Source organism: Vanacampus margaritifer, chromosome 9 (assembly GCF_051991255.1).
Source record: "Vanacampus margaritifer isolate UIUO_Vmar chromosome 9, RoL_Vmar_1.0, whole genome shotgun sequence".
In the NCBI taxonomy this organism is placed as follows: domain Eukaryota; kingdom Metazoa; phylum Chordata; class Actinopteri; order Syngnathiformes; family Syngnathidae; genus Vanacampus; species Vanacampus margaritifer.
Genome location: NC_135440.1, coordinates 1135551 through 1150642, shown reverse-complemented (window position 1 = coordinate 1150642; position 15092 = coordinate 1135551).

Sequence of the window (15092 nt, the reverse complement as noted above, 5' to 3'; positions counted from 1 at the left end):
TTCGACCCCTAGGTGCCCGCCATTCATTTCAATGGGGGATTTTGACTCCTGGTCGCCCGCCATGCATTTCAATGGGGGAATTCGACCCCTGGAAGCCCGCCATTCATTTCAATGGGGGATTTCGACCACTGGGAGCCAGCCATTCATTTCAAATGGGGGATTTTGATTCCTGGGCGCCCGCCATTCATTTAGATAGGGGAATTCGACCCCTGGTTGCCCGCCATTCATTTCAATGGGGGAATTCGACCCCTGGTAACCCGCCAAACATTTCAATGGGGGATTTCCACCCCTGGTAGCCCGCCATTCATTTCAATGGGGGATTTCGACCACTGGGAGCCAGCCATTCATTTCAATGGGGGATTTCGACCCCTAGGTGCCCGCATTTCATTTCATTGGGAGATTTCGACCCCTAGGCGCCCGCCATCCATTTCAATGGGGGATTTCAACCGCTGGTAACCCGCCATTCATTTCAATGGGGGATTTCAACCCCTGGTAACCTGCCATTCATTCCTATGATGGATTTCGACCACTGGGAGCCCACCATTCATTTCTATGGGGGAATCTCGATCCCTGGTAGCCCGCCATTCATTTCAATGGGGGATTTCGACCCCTAGGCGCCCGCCATTCATTTCATTGGGGGATTTTGACTCCTGGTCGCCCGCCATTCATTTCAATGGGGGAATTCGACCCCTGGGAGCCCGCCATTAATTTCAATGGGGGATTTCGACCACTGGGAGCCAGCCATTCATTTCAATGGGGGATTTTGAACCCTAGGCGCACCCGCCATTCATTTCAATATGGGATTTTGACTCCTGGTCTCCCGCCATTCATTACAATGTGGGATTTCAACCCCTTGTAACCTGCCATTCATTCCTATGATGGATTTCGACCCCTGGGAGCCCACCATTCATTTAAATGGGGGAATTCGACCCCTGGTAGCCCGCCGTTCATTTCAATGGGGGATTTCGACCACTGGGAGCTAGCCATTCATTTCAATGGGGGATTTCGTCCCCTAGGCGCCCCCGCCATTCATTCCTATGGGGGAATCTCGATCCCTAGTGGACCGCCATTCATTACAATGTGGGATTTCAACCCCTGGTAACCTGCCATTCATTCCTATGATGGATTTCGACCCCTGGGAGCCCACCAATCATTTAAATAGGGGAATTCGACCCCTGGTAGCCCAACATTCATTTCAATGGGGGATTTCGACCACTGGGAGCCCACTATTCATTTCTATGGGGGAATCTCGATCCCTGGTAGCCCGCCATTCATTTCAATGGGGGATTTCAACCCCTGGTAACCTGCCATTCATTCCTATGATGGATTTCGACCCCTGGGAGCCCACCATTCATTTAAATTGGAGAATTCGACCCCTGGTACTCCGCCATTCATTTCAATGGGGGATTTCGACCCCTGGGAGCCAGCCATTCATTCCTATGGGGGAATCTCGATCCCTGGTAGACCGCCATTCATTTCAATGGGGGATTTCAACCCCTGGTAACCTGCCATTCATTCCTATGATGGATTTCGACCCTTGGGAGCCCACCATTCATTTAAATGGGGGATTTCAACCCCTGGTAACCCGCCATTAATTCCTATGGGTGATTTCGACCCCTGGGAGCCCACCATTCATTTAAATGGGGGAATTCGACCCCTGGTAGCCCGCCATTCATTTCAATGGGGGATTTCGACCACTGGGAGCCCACCATTCATTTCTAAGGGGGAATCTCGATCCCTGGTAGCCCGCCATTCATTTCAATGGGGGATTTCGACCACTGGGAGCCAGCCATTCATTTCAATGGGGGATTTCGACCCCAAGGCGCCCGCCATTCATTTCAATGGGGGATTTTTACTCCTGGTCGCCCGCCATTCATTTCAATGGGGGATTTCGACCACTGGGAGCCAGCCATCATTTCAATGGGGGATTTCTACCCCTTGGAGCCTGTCATTCATTTTTATGGGGGATTTCGACCACTGGGAGCCAGCCATTCATTTCAATGGGGGATTTCGAACCCTAGGTGCCCGCATTTCATTTCATTGGGGGATTTCGACCGCTAGGCGCCCGCCATTCATTTCAATGGGGGAATCTCGATCCCTGGTAGCCCGCCATTCATTTCAATGGGGGATTTTGATTCCTTGGCGCCCGCCATTCATTTCAATAGGGAAATTCGACCCCTGGTTGCCCGCCATTCATTTCAATGGGGGATTTCGACCACTGGGAGCCAGCCATTCATTTCAATGGGGGATTTCGACCCCTAGGCGCCCCCGCCATTCATTCCTATCGGGGAATCTCGATCCCTGGTAGCCCGCCATTCATTTCAATGGGGGATTTCAACCCCTGTTATCCCGCCATTCATTCCCATGGGGGATTTCGACCCCTGGGAGCCCACTATTCATTTAAATGGGGGAATTCGACCCCTGGTAGCCCGCCATTCATTTCAATGGGGGATTTCGACCACTGGGAGCCCACCATTCATTTCTATGGGGGAATCTCGATCCCTGGTAGCCCACCATTCATTTCAATGGGGGATTTTGACCCCTGGTAGCCCGCCATTCATTTCAATGGGGGATTTTGATTCCTTGGCGCCCGCCATCCATTTCAATAGGGAAATTCGACCCCTGGTTGCCCGCATTTCATTTCAATGGGGAATTTCGACCACTGGGAGCCAGCCATTCATTTCAATGGGGGATTTCGACCCCTAGGCCTCCGCCATTCATTTCAATGGGGGATTTTGACTGCTGGTCGCCCGCCATTCATTTCATGGGGCAATTCAACCCCTGGGAGCCCGCCATTCATTTCAATGGGGGATTTCGACCACTGGGAGCCAGCCATTCATTTCAATGGGGGATTTCGACCCCTAGGCCTCCGCCATTCATTTCAATGGGGGATTTTGACTCCTGGTCGCCCACCATTCATTTCTATGGGGGAATCTCGATCCCTGGTAGCCCGCCATTCATTTCAATGGGGGATTTCGACCCCTGGTAGCCCGCCAGTCATTTCAATGGGGGATTTTGATTTCTTGGCGCCCGCCATTCATTTCAATGGGGGAATTCAACCCCTGGGAGCCCGCCATTCATTTCAATGGGGGATTTCGACCCCTAGGCGCCCCCGCCATACATTCCTATGGGGGAATCTCGATCCCTGGTAGCCCCCCATTCATTTCAATGGGGGATTTCAACCCCTGGTATCCCGCTATTCATTCCCATGGGGGATTTTGACCCCTGGGAGCCCACCATTCATTTAAATGGGGGAATTCGACCCCTGGGTGCCCGCCATACATTTCAATGGGGGATTTCATCCCCTGGTAGCCCGCAATTCATTCCTATGGGGGATTTCGACCCCTCGGAGCCCACCATTCATTTAAATGGGGGAATTCGACCCCTGGGTGCCCGCCATACATTTCAATGGGGGATTTCGACCCCTGGTAACCCGCCATTCATTTCATTGGGGGATTTTGACCCCTGGGAGCCCTCCATTCATTTCAATTGGGGATTTCGACCACTGGGAGCCAGACATTCATTTCAATGGGGGATTTCTACCCCTTGGAGACCGTCATTCATTTCTATGGGGGATTTCGACCCCTAGGTGCCCGCATTTAATTTCATTGGGGGATTTCGACCCCTAGGCGCCCGCCATTCATTTCAATGGGGGATTTCAATCCCTGGTAACCCTCCATTCATTCCTATGGGTGATTTTGACCCCTGGGAGCCCACCATTCATTTAAATGGGGGAATTCGACCCCTGGTAGCCCGCCATTCATTTCAATGGGGGATTTCGACCACTGGGAGCCCACCATTCATTTCTATGGGGGAATCTCGATCCCTGGTAGCCCGCCATTCATTTCAATGGGGGATTTCGACCACTGGGAGCCAGCCATTCATTTCAATGGGGGATTTCGACCCCTAGGTGCCCGCCATTCATTTCAATGGGGGATTTTGACTCCTAGTCGCCCGCCATGCATTTCAATGGGGGAATTCGACCCCTGGGAGCCCGCCATTCATTTCAATGGGGGATTTCGACCACTGGGAGCCAGCCATTCATTTCAAATGGGGATTTCGACCCCTAGGCGCCCCCGCCATTCATTCTTATGGGGGAATCTCGATCCCTGGTAGACCGTCATTCATTTCAATGGGGGATTTCGACCCCTGGTAGCCCGCCAGTCATTTCAATGGGGGATTTTGATTCCTTGGCGCCCGCCATTCATTTCAATGGGGGAATCCAACCCCTGGGAGCCCGCCATTCATTTCAATGGGGGATTTCGACCCCTAGGCGCCCCCGCCATACATTCCTATGGGGGAATCTCGATCCCTGGTAGCCCGCCATTCATTTCAATGGGGGATTTCAACCCCTGGTATCCCGCCATTCATTCCCATGGGGGATTTCGACCCCTGGGAGCCCACCATTCATTTAAATGGGGGAATTCGACCCCTGGGTGCCCGCAATACATTTCAATGGGGGATTTCGACCCCTGGTAGCCCGCCATTCATTTCATTGGGGGATTTTGACCCCTGGGAGCCCTCCATTCATTTCAATGGGGGATTTCGACCACTGGGAGCCAGACATTCATTTCAATGGGGGATTTCTTCCCCTTGGAGACCGTCATTCATTTCTATTAGGGATTTCGACCCCTAGGTGCCCGCATTTCATTTCATTGGGGGATTTCGACCCCTAGGCGCCCGCCATTCATTTCAATGGGGGATTTCAATCCCTGGTAACCCTCCATTCATTCCTATGGGTGATTTTGACCCCTGGGAGCACACCATTCATTTAAATGGGGGAATTCGACCATTGGGAGCCCACCATTCATTTCTATGGGGGAATCTCGATCCCTGGTAGCCCGCCATTCATTTCAATGGGGGATTTCGACCACTGGGAGCCAGCCATTCATTTCAATGGGGGATTTCGACCCCTAGGTGCCCGCCATTCATTTCAATGGGGGATTTTGACTCCTGGTCGCCCGCCATGCATTTCAATGGGGGAATTCGACCCCTGGGAGCCCGCCATTCATTTCAATGGGGGATTTCGACCACTGGGAGCCAGCCATTCATTTCAATGGGGGATTTCGACCCCTAGGCGCCCCCGCCATTCATTCTTATGGGGGAATCTCGATCCCTGGTAGACCGCCATTCATTTCAATGGGGGATTTCAACCCCTGGTAACCTGCCATTCATTCCTATGATGGATTTTGACCCCTGGGAGCCCACCATTCATTTAAATGGGGGAATTCGACCCCTGGTAGCCCGCCATTCATTTCAATGGGGGATTTCGACCCCTGGTAGCCCGCCATTCATTTCAATGGGGGATTTTGATTCCTTGGCGCCCGCCATTCATTTCAATAGGGAAAATTGACCCCTGGTTGCCCGCCATTCATTTCAATGGGGGATTTCGACCACTGGGAGCCAGCCATTCATTTCAATGGGGGATTTCGACCCCTAGGCGCCCCCGCCATTCATTCCTATGGGGGAATCTCGATCCCTGGTAGCCCGCCATTCATTTCAATGGGGGATTTCAACCCCTGGTATCCCGCCATTCATTCCCATGGGGGATTTCGACCCCTGGGAGGCCACAATTCATTTAAATGGGGAAATTCGACCCCTGGTAGCCCGCCATTCATTTCAATGGGGGATTTCGACCACTGGGAGCCAGCCATTCATTTCAATGGGGGATTTCGACTTCTAGGCCTCCGCCATTCATTTCAATGGGGGATTTTGACTGCTGGTCGCCCGCCATTCATTTCATGGGGGAATTCAACTCCTGGGAGCCCGCCATTCATTTCAATGGGGGATTTCGACCCCTAGGGGCCCCCGCCATACATTCCTATGGGGGAATCTCGATCCCTGGTAGCCCGCCATTCATTTCAATGGGGGATTTCAACCCCTGGTATCCCGCCATTCATTCCCATGGGGGATTTCGACCCCTGGGAGCCCACCATTCATTTAAATGGGGGAATTCGACCCCTGGGTGCCCGCCATACATTTCAATGGGGGATTTTGACCCCTGGTAGCCCGCCATTCAATCCTATGGGGGATTTCGACCCATCGGAGCCCACCATTCATTTAAATGGGGGAATTCGACCCCTGGGTGCCCGCCATACATTTCAATGAAGGATTTCGACCCCTGGTAGCCCGCAATTCATTTCATTGGGGGATTTTGACCCCTGGGAGCCCTCCATTCATTTCAATGGGGAATTTCGACCACTTGGAACCAGCCATTCATTTCAATGGGGGATTTCTACCCCTTGGAGCCCGTCATTCATTTCTATGGGGGATTTCGACCCCTGGGACCCCACCATTCATTTAAATGGAGGAATTCGACCCCTGGTAGCCCGCCATTCATTTCAATGGGGGATTTCGACCACTGGGAGCCCGCCATTCATTTCATTGGGGGATTTTGACCCCTGGGAGCCCTCCATTCATTTCAATGGGGGATTTCGACCACTGGGAGCCAGACATTCATTTCAATGGGGGATTTCTTCCCCTTGGAGACCGTCATTCATTTCTATGGGGGATTTCGACCCCTAGGTGCCCGCATTTCATTTCATTGGGGGATTTCGACCCCTAGGCGCCCGCCATTCATTTCAATGGGGGATTTCAATCCCTGGTAACCCTCCATTCATTCCTATGGGTGATTTTGACCCCTGGGAGCACACCATTCATTTAAATGGGGGAATTCGACCACTGGGAGCCCACCATTCATTTCTATGGGGGAATCTCGATCCCTGGTAGCCCGCCATTCATTTCAATGGGGGATTTCGACCACTGGGAGCCAGCCATTCATTTCAATGGGGGATTTCGACCCCTAGGTGCCCGCCATTCATTTCAATGGGGGATTTTGACTCCTGGTCGCCCGCCATGCATTTCAATGGGGGAATTCGACCCCTGGGAGCCCGCCATTCATTTCAATGGGGGATTTCGACCACTGGGAGCCAGCCATTCATTTCAATGGGGGATTTCGACCCCTAGGCGCCCCCGCCATTCATTCTTATGGGGGAATCTCGATCCCTGGTAGACCGCCATTCATTTCAATGGGGGATTTCAACCCCTGGTAACCTGCCATTCATTCCTATGATGGATTTTGACCCCTGGGAGCCCACCATTCATTTAAATGGGGGAATTCGACCCCTGGTAGCCCGCCATTCATTTCAATGGGGGATTTCGACCACTGGGAGCCCACCATTCATTTCTATGGGGGAATCTCGATCCCTGGTAGCCCGCCATTCATTTCAATGGGGGATTTCGACCCCTGGTAGCCCGCCATTCATTTCAATGGGGGATTTTGATTCCTTGGCGCCCGCCATTCATTTCAATAGGGAAAATTGACCCCTGGTTGCCCGCCATTCATTTCAATGGGGGATTTCGACCACTGGGAGCCAGCCATTCATTTCAATGGGGGATTTCGACCCCTAGGCGCCCCCGCCATTCATTCCTATGGGGGAATCTCGATCCCTGGTAGCCCGCCATTCATTTCAATGGGGGATTTCAACCCCTGGTATCCCGCCATTCATTCCCATGGGGGATTTCGACCCCTGGGAGGCCACAATTCATTTAAATGGGGAAATTCGACCCCTGGTAGCCCGCCATTCATTTCAATGGGGGATTTCGACCACTGGGAGCCAGCCATTCATTTCAATGGGGGATTTCGACTCCTAGGCCTCCGCCATTCATTTCAATAGGGCATTTTGACTGCTGGTCGCCCGCCATTCATTTCATGGGGGAATTCAACTCCTGGGAGCCCGCCATTCATTTCAATGGGGGATTTCGACCCCTAGGGGCCCCCGCCATACATTCCTATGGGGGAATCTCGATCCCTGGTAGCCCGCCATTCATTTCAATGGGGGATTTCAACCCCTGGTATCCCGCCATTCATTCCCATGGGGGATTTCGACCCCTGGGAGCCCACCATTCATTTAAATGGGGGAATTCGACCCCTGGGTGCCCGCCATACATTTCAATGGGGGATTTTGACCCCTGGTAGCCCGCCATTCATTCCTATGGGGGATTTCGACCCATCGGAGCCCACCATTCATTTAAATGGGGGAATTCGACCCCTGGGTGCCCGCCATACATTTCAATGAAGGATTTCGACCCCTGGTAGCCCGCAATTCATTTCATTGGGGGATTTTGACCCCTGGGAGCCCTCCATTCATTTCAATGGGGGATTTCGACCACTTGGAACCAGCCATTCATTTCAATGGGGGATTTCTACCCCTTGGAGCCCGTCATTCATTTCTATGGGGGATTTCGACCCCTGGGACCCCACCATTCATTTAAATGGAGGAATTCGACCCCTGGTAGCCCGCCATTCATTTCAATGGGGGATTTCGACTACTGGGAGCCCTCCATTCATTTCAATGGGGGATTTCGACCACTGGGAGCCAGACATTCATTTCAATGGGGGATTTCTTCCCCTTGGAGACCGTCATTCATTTCTATGGGGGATTTCGACCCCTAGGTGCCCGCATTTCATTTCATTGGGGGATTTCGACCCCTAGGCGCCCGCCATTCATTTCAATGGGGGATTTCAATCCCTGGTAACCCTCCATTCATTCCTATGGGTGATTTTGACCCCTGGGAGCACACCATTCATTTAAATGGGGGAATTCGACCACTGGGAGCCCACCATTCATTTCTATGGGGGAAACTCGATCCCTGGTAGCCCGCTATTCATTTCAATGGGGGATTTCGACCACTGGGAGCCAGCCATTCATTTCAATGGGGGATTTCGACCCCTAGGTGCCCGCCATTCATTTCAATGGGGGATTTTGACTCCTGGTCGCCCGCCATGCATTTCAATGGGGGAATTCGACCCCTGGGAGCCCGCCATTCATTTCAATGGGGGATTTCGACCACTGGGAGCCAGCCATTCATTTCAATGGGGGATTTCGACCCCTAGGCGCCCCCGCCATTCATTCTTATGGGGGAATCTCGATCCCTGGTAGACCGCCATTCATTTCAATGGGGGATTTCAACCCCTGGTAACCTGCCATTCATTCCTATGATGGATTTTGACCCCTGGGAGCCCACCATTCATTTAAATGGGGGAATTCGACCCCTGGTAGCCCGCCATTCATTTCAATGGGGGAATCTCGATCCCTGGTAGCCCGCCATTCATTTCAATGGGGGATTTCGACCCCTGGTAGCCCGCCATTCATTTCAATGGGGGATTTTGATTCCTTGGCGCCCGCCATTCATTTCAATAGGGAAAATTGACCCCTGGTTGCCCGCCATTCATTTCAATGGGGGATTTCGACCACTGGGAGCCAGCCATTCATTTCAATGGGGGATTTCGACCCCTAGGCGCCCCCGCCATTCATTCCTATGGGGGAATCTCGATCCCTGGTAGCCCGTCATTCATTTCAATGGGGGATTTCAACCCCTGGTATCCCGCCATTCATTCCCATGGGGGATTTCGACCCCTGGGAGGCCACAATTCATTTAAATGGGGAAATTCGACCCCTGGTAGCCCGCCATTCATTTCAATGGGGGATTTTGACCACTGGGAGCCAGCCATTCATTTCAATGGGGGATTTCGACTCCTAGGCCTCCGCCATTCATTTCAATGGGGGATTTTGACTGCTGGTCGCCCGCCATTCATTTCATGGGGGAATTCAACTCCTGGGAGCCCGCCATTCATTTCAATGGGGGATTTCGACCCCTAGGGGCCCCCGCCATACATTCTTATGGGGGAATCTCGATCCCTGGTAGCCCGCCATTCATTTCAATGGGGGATTTCAACCCCTGGTATCCCGCCATTCATTCCCATGGGGGATTTCGACCCCTGGGAGCCCACCATTCATTTAAATGGGGGAATTCGACCCCTGGGTGCCCGCCATACATTTCAATGGGGGATTTTGACCCCTGGTAGCCCGCCATTCATTCCTATGGGGGATTTCGACCCATCGGAGCCCACCATTCATTTAAATGGGGGAATTCGACCCCTGGGTGCCCGCCATACATTTCAATGAAGGATTTCGACCCCTGGTAGCCCGCAATTCATTTCATTGGGGGATTTTGACCCCTGGGAGCCCTCCATTCATTTCAATGGGGGATTTCGACCACTTGGAACCAGCCATTCATTTCAATGGGGGATTTCTACCCCTTGGAGCCCGTCATTCATTTCTATGTGGGATTTCGACCCCTGGGACCCCAACATTCATTTAAATGGAGGAATTCGACCCCTGGTAGCCCGCCATTCATTTCAATGGGGGATTTCGACCACTGGGAGCCCACCATTCATTTCTATGGGGGGATCTCGATCCCTGGTAGCCCGCCATTCATTTCAATGGGGGATTTCGACCCCTGGTCGCCCGCCATTCATTTCAATGGGGGATTTTTATTCCTTGGCGCCCGCCATTCATTTCAATAGGGAAATTCGACCCCTGGTTGCCCGCCATTCATTTCAATGGGGGATTTCAACCACTGGGAGCCAGCCATTCATTTCAATGGGGGATTTCTACCCCTTGGAGCCCGTCATTCATTTTTATGGGGGATTTCGACCACTGGGAGCCAGCCATTCATTTCAATGGGGGATTTCGAACCCTAGGTGCCCGCATTTCATTTCATTGGGGGATTTCGACCGCTAGGCGCCCGCCATTCATTCCTATGGGGGAATCTCGATCCCTGGTAGACCGCCATTCATTTCAATGGGGGATTTCAACCCCTGGTAACCTGCCATTCATTCCTATGATGGATTTCGACCCTTGGGAGCCCACAATTCATTTAAATGGGGGATTTCAACCCCTGGTAACCCGCCATTAATTCCTATGGGTGATTTCGACCCCTGGGAGCCCACCATTCATTTAAATGGGGGAATTCGACCCCTGGTAGCCCGCCATTCATTTCAATGGGGGATTTCAACCCCTAGTAACCCGCCATTCATTCCTATGGGTGATTTCGACTCCTGGGAGCCCACCATTCATTTAAATGGGGGAATTCGATCCCTGGTAGCCCGCCATTCATTTCAATGGGGGATTTCAACCCCTGGGAGCCCGCCATTCATTCCTATGGGGGAATCTCGATCCCTGGTAGACCGCCATTCATTTCAATGGGGGATTTCAACCCCTGGTAACCTGCCATTCATTCCTATGATGGATTTCGACCCTTGGGAGCCCACAATTCATTTAAATGGGGGATTTCAACCCCTGGTAACCCGCCATTAATTCCTATGGGTGATTTCGACCCCTGGGAGCCCACCATTCATTTAAATGGGGGAATTCGACCCCTGGTAGCCCGCCATTCATTTCAATGGGGGATTTCGACCACTGGGAGCCAGACATTCATTTCAATGGGGGATTTCTACCCCTTGGAGACCGTCATTCATTTCTATGGGGGATTTCGACCCCTAGGTGCCCGCATTTCATTTCATTGGGGGATTTCGACCCCTAGGCGCCCGCCATTCATTTCAATGGGGGATTTCAATCCTTGGTAACCCTCCATTCATTCCTATGGGTGATTTTGACCCCTGGGAGCACACCATTCATTTAAATGGGGGAATTCGACCCCTGGTAGCCCGCCATTCATTTCAATGGGGGATTTCGACCACTGGGAGCCCACCATTCATTTCTATGGGGGAATCTCGATCCCTGGTAGCCCGCCATTCATTTCAATGAGGGATTTCGACCACTGGGAGCCAGCCATTCATTTCAATGGGGGATTTCGTCCCCTAGGCGCCCCCAACATTCATTCTTATGGGGGAATCTCGATCCCTGGTAGACCGCCATTCATTTCAATGGGGGATTTCAACCCCTGGTAACCTGCCATTCATTCCTATGATGGATTTTGACCCCTGGGAGCCCACCATTCATTTAAATGGGGGAATTCGACCCCTGGTAGCCCGCCATTCATTTCAATGGGGGATTTCGACCACTGGGAGCCCACCATTCATTTCTATGGGGGAATCTCGATCCCTGGTAGCCCGCCATTCATTTCAATGGGGGATTTCGACCCCTGGTAGCCCGCCATTCATTTCAATGGGGGATTTTAATTCCTTGGCGCCCGCCATTCATTTCAATAGGGAAATTTGACCCCTGGTTGCCCGCCATTCATTTCAATGGGGGATTTCGAACACTGGGAGCCAGCCATTCATTTCAATGGGGGATTTCGACCCCTAAGCGCCCCCGCCATTCATTCCTATGGGGGAATCTCGATCCCTGGTAGCCCGCCATTCATTTCAATGGGGGATTTCAACCCCTGGTATCCCGCCATTCATTCCCATGGGGGATTTCGACCCCTGGGAGGCCACAATTCATTTAAATGGGGGAATTCGACCCCTGGTAGCCCGCCATTCATTTCAATGGGGGATTTCGACCACTTGGAGCCAGCCATTCATTTCAATGGGGGATTTCGACTCCTAGGCCTCCGCCATTCATTTCAATGGGGGATTTTGACTGCTGGTCGCCCGCCATTCATTTCATGGGGGAATTCAACTCCTGGGAGCCCGCCATTCATTTCAATGGGGGATTTCGACCCCTAGGGGCCCCCGCCATACATTCCTATGGGGGAATCTCGATCCCTGGTAGCCCGCCATTCATTTCAATGGGGGATTTCAACCCCTGGTATCCCGCCATTCATTCCCATGGGGGATTTCGACCCCTGGGAGCCCACCATTCATTTAAATGGGGGAATTCGACCCCTGGGTGCCCGCCATACATTTCAATGGGGGATTTTGACCCCTGGTAGCCCGCCATTCATTCCTATGGGGGATTTCGACCCATCGGAGCCCACCATTCATTTAAATGGGGGAATTAGACCCCTGGGTGCCCGCCATACATTTCAATGAAGGATTTCGACCCCTGGTAGCCCGCAATTCATTTAATTGGGGGATTTTGACCCCTGGGAGCCCTCCATTCATTTCAATGGGGGATTTCGACCACTTGGAACCAGCCATTCATTTCAATGGGGGATTTCTACCCCTTGGAGCCCGTCATTCATTTCTATGGGGGATTTCGACCCCTGGGACCCCACCATTCATTTAAATGGAGGAATTCGACCCCTGGTAGCCCGCCATTCATTTCAATGGGGGATTTCGACCACTGGGAGCCCACCATTCATTTCTATGGGGGGATCTCGCTCCCTGGTAGCCCGCCATTCATTTCAATGGGGGATTTCGACCCCTGGTAGCCCGCCATTCATTTCAATGGGGGATTTTTATTCCTTGGCGCCCGCCATTCATTTCAATAGGGAAATTCGACCCCTGGTTGCCCGCCATTCATTTCAATGGGGGATTTCGACCACTGGGAGCCAGCCATTCATTTCAATGTGGGATTTCTACCCCTTGGAGCCCGTCATTCATTTTTATGGGGGATTTCGACCACTGGGAGCCAGCCATTCATTTCAATGGGGGATTTCGAACCCCAGGTGCCCGCATTTCATTTCATTGGGGGATTTCGACCGCTAGGCGCCCGCCATTCATTTCAATGGGGGATTTCAACCCCTAGTAACCCGCCATTCATTCCTATGGGTGATTTCGACTCCTGGGAGCCCACCATTCACTTAAATGGGGGAATTCGATCCCTGGTAGCCCGCCATTCATTTCAATGGGGGATTTCGACGACTGGGAGACAGCCATTCATTACAATGGGGGATTTCGACCCCTAGGCGCCCGCCATTTATTTCAATGGGGGATTTTGACTCCTGGTCGCCCGCCATTCATTTCAATGAGGGAATTCGACCCATGGGAGCCCGCCATTCATTCCTATTTGGGAATCTCGATCCCTGGTAGACCGCCATTCATTTCAATGGGGGATTTCAACCCCTGGTAACCTGCCATTCATTCCTATGATGGATTTCGACCCTTGGGAGCCCACCATTCATTTAAATGGGGGAATTCGACCCCTGGTAGCCCGCCATTCATTTCAATGGGGGATTTCAACCCCTGGGAGCCCGCCATTCATTCCTATGGGGGAATCTCGATCCCTGGTAGACCGCCATTCATTTCAATGGGGGATTTCAACCCCTGGTAACCTGCCATTCATTCCTATGATGGATTTCGACCCTTGGGAGCCCACAATTCATTTAAATGGGGGATTTCAACCCCTGGTAACCCGCCATTAATTCCTATGGGTGATTTCGACCCCTGGGAGCCCACCATTCATTTAAATGGGGGAATTCGACCCCTGGTAGCCCGCCATTCATTTCAATGGGGGATTTCGACCACTGGGAGCCCACCATTCATTTCTAAGGGGGAATCTCGATCCCTGGTAGCCCGCCATTCATTTCAATGGGGGATTTCGACCACTGGGAGCCAGCCATTCATTTCAATGGGGGATTTCGACCCCTAGGCGCCCGCCATTCATTTAATTGGGGGATTTTTACTCCTGGTCGCCCGCCATTCATTTCAATGTGGGATTTCGACCACTGGGAGCCAGCCATTCATTTAAATGGGGGATTTCAACCCCTGGTAACCCGCCATTCATTCCTATGGGTGATTTCGACCCCTGGGAGGCCACCATTCATTTAAATGGGGGAATTCGACCCCTGGTAGCCCGCCATTCATTTCAATGGGGGATTTCGACCACTGGGAGCCAGCCATTCATTTCAATGGGGGATTTCGACTCCTAGGCTTCCGCCATTCATTTCAATGGGGGATTTCGACCCCTGGTAGCCCGCCATTCATTTCAATGGGGGATTTTGATTCCTTGGCGCCCGCCATTCATTTCAATAGGGAAATTCGACCCCTGGTTGCCCGCCATTCATTTCAATGGCGGATTTCGACCACTGGGAGCCAGCCATTCATTTCAATGGGGGATTTCTACACCTTGGAGCCCGTCATTCATTTTTATGGGGGATTTCGACCACTGGGAGCCAGCCATTCATTTCAATGGGGGATTTTGAACCCTAGGTGCCCGCATTTCATTTCATTGGGGGATTTCGGCCACTAGGCGCCCGCCATTCATTTCAATGGGGGATTTCAACCCCTAGTAACCCGCCATTCATTCCTATGGGTGATTTCGACTCCTGGGAGCCCACCATTCATTTAAATGGGGGAATTCGACCCCTGGTAGCCCGCCATTCATTTCAATGGGGGATTTCGACCACTGGGAGCCCACCATTCATTTCTAAGGGGGAATCTCGATCCCTGGTAGCCCGCC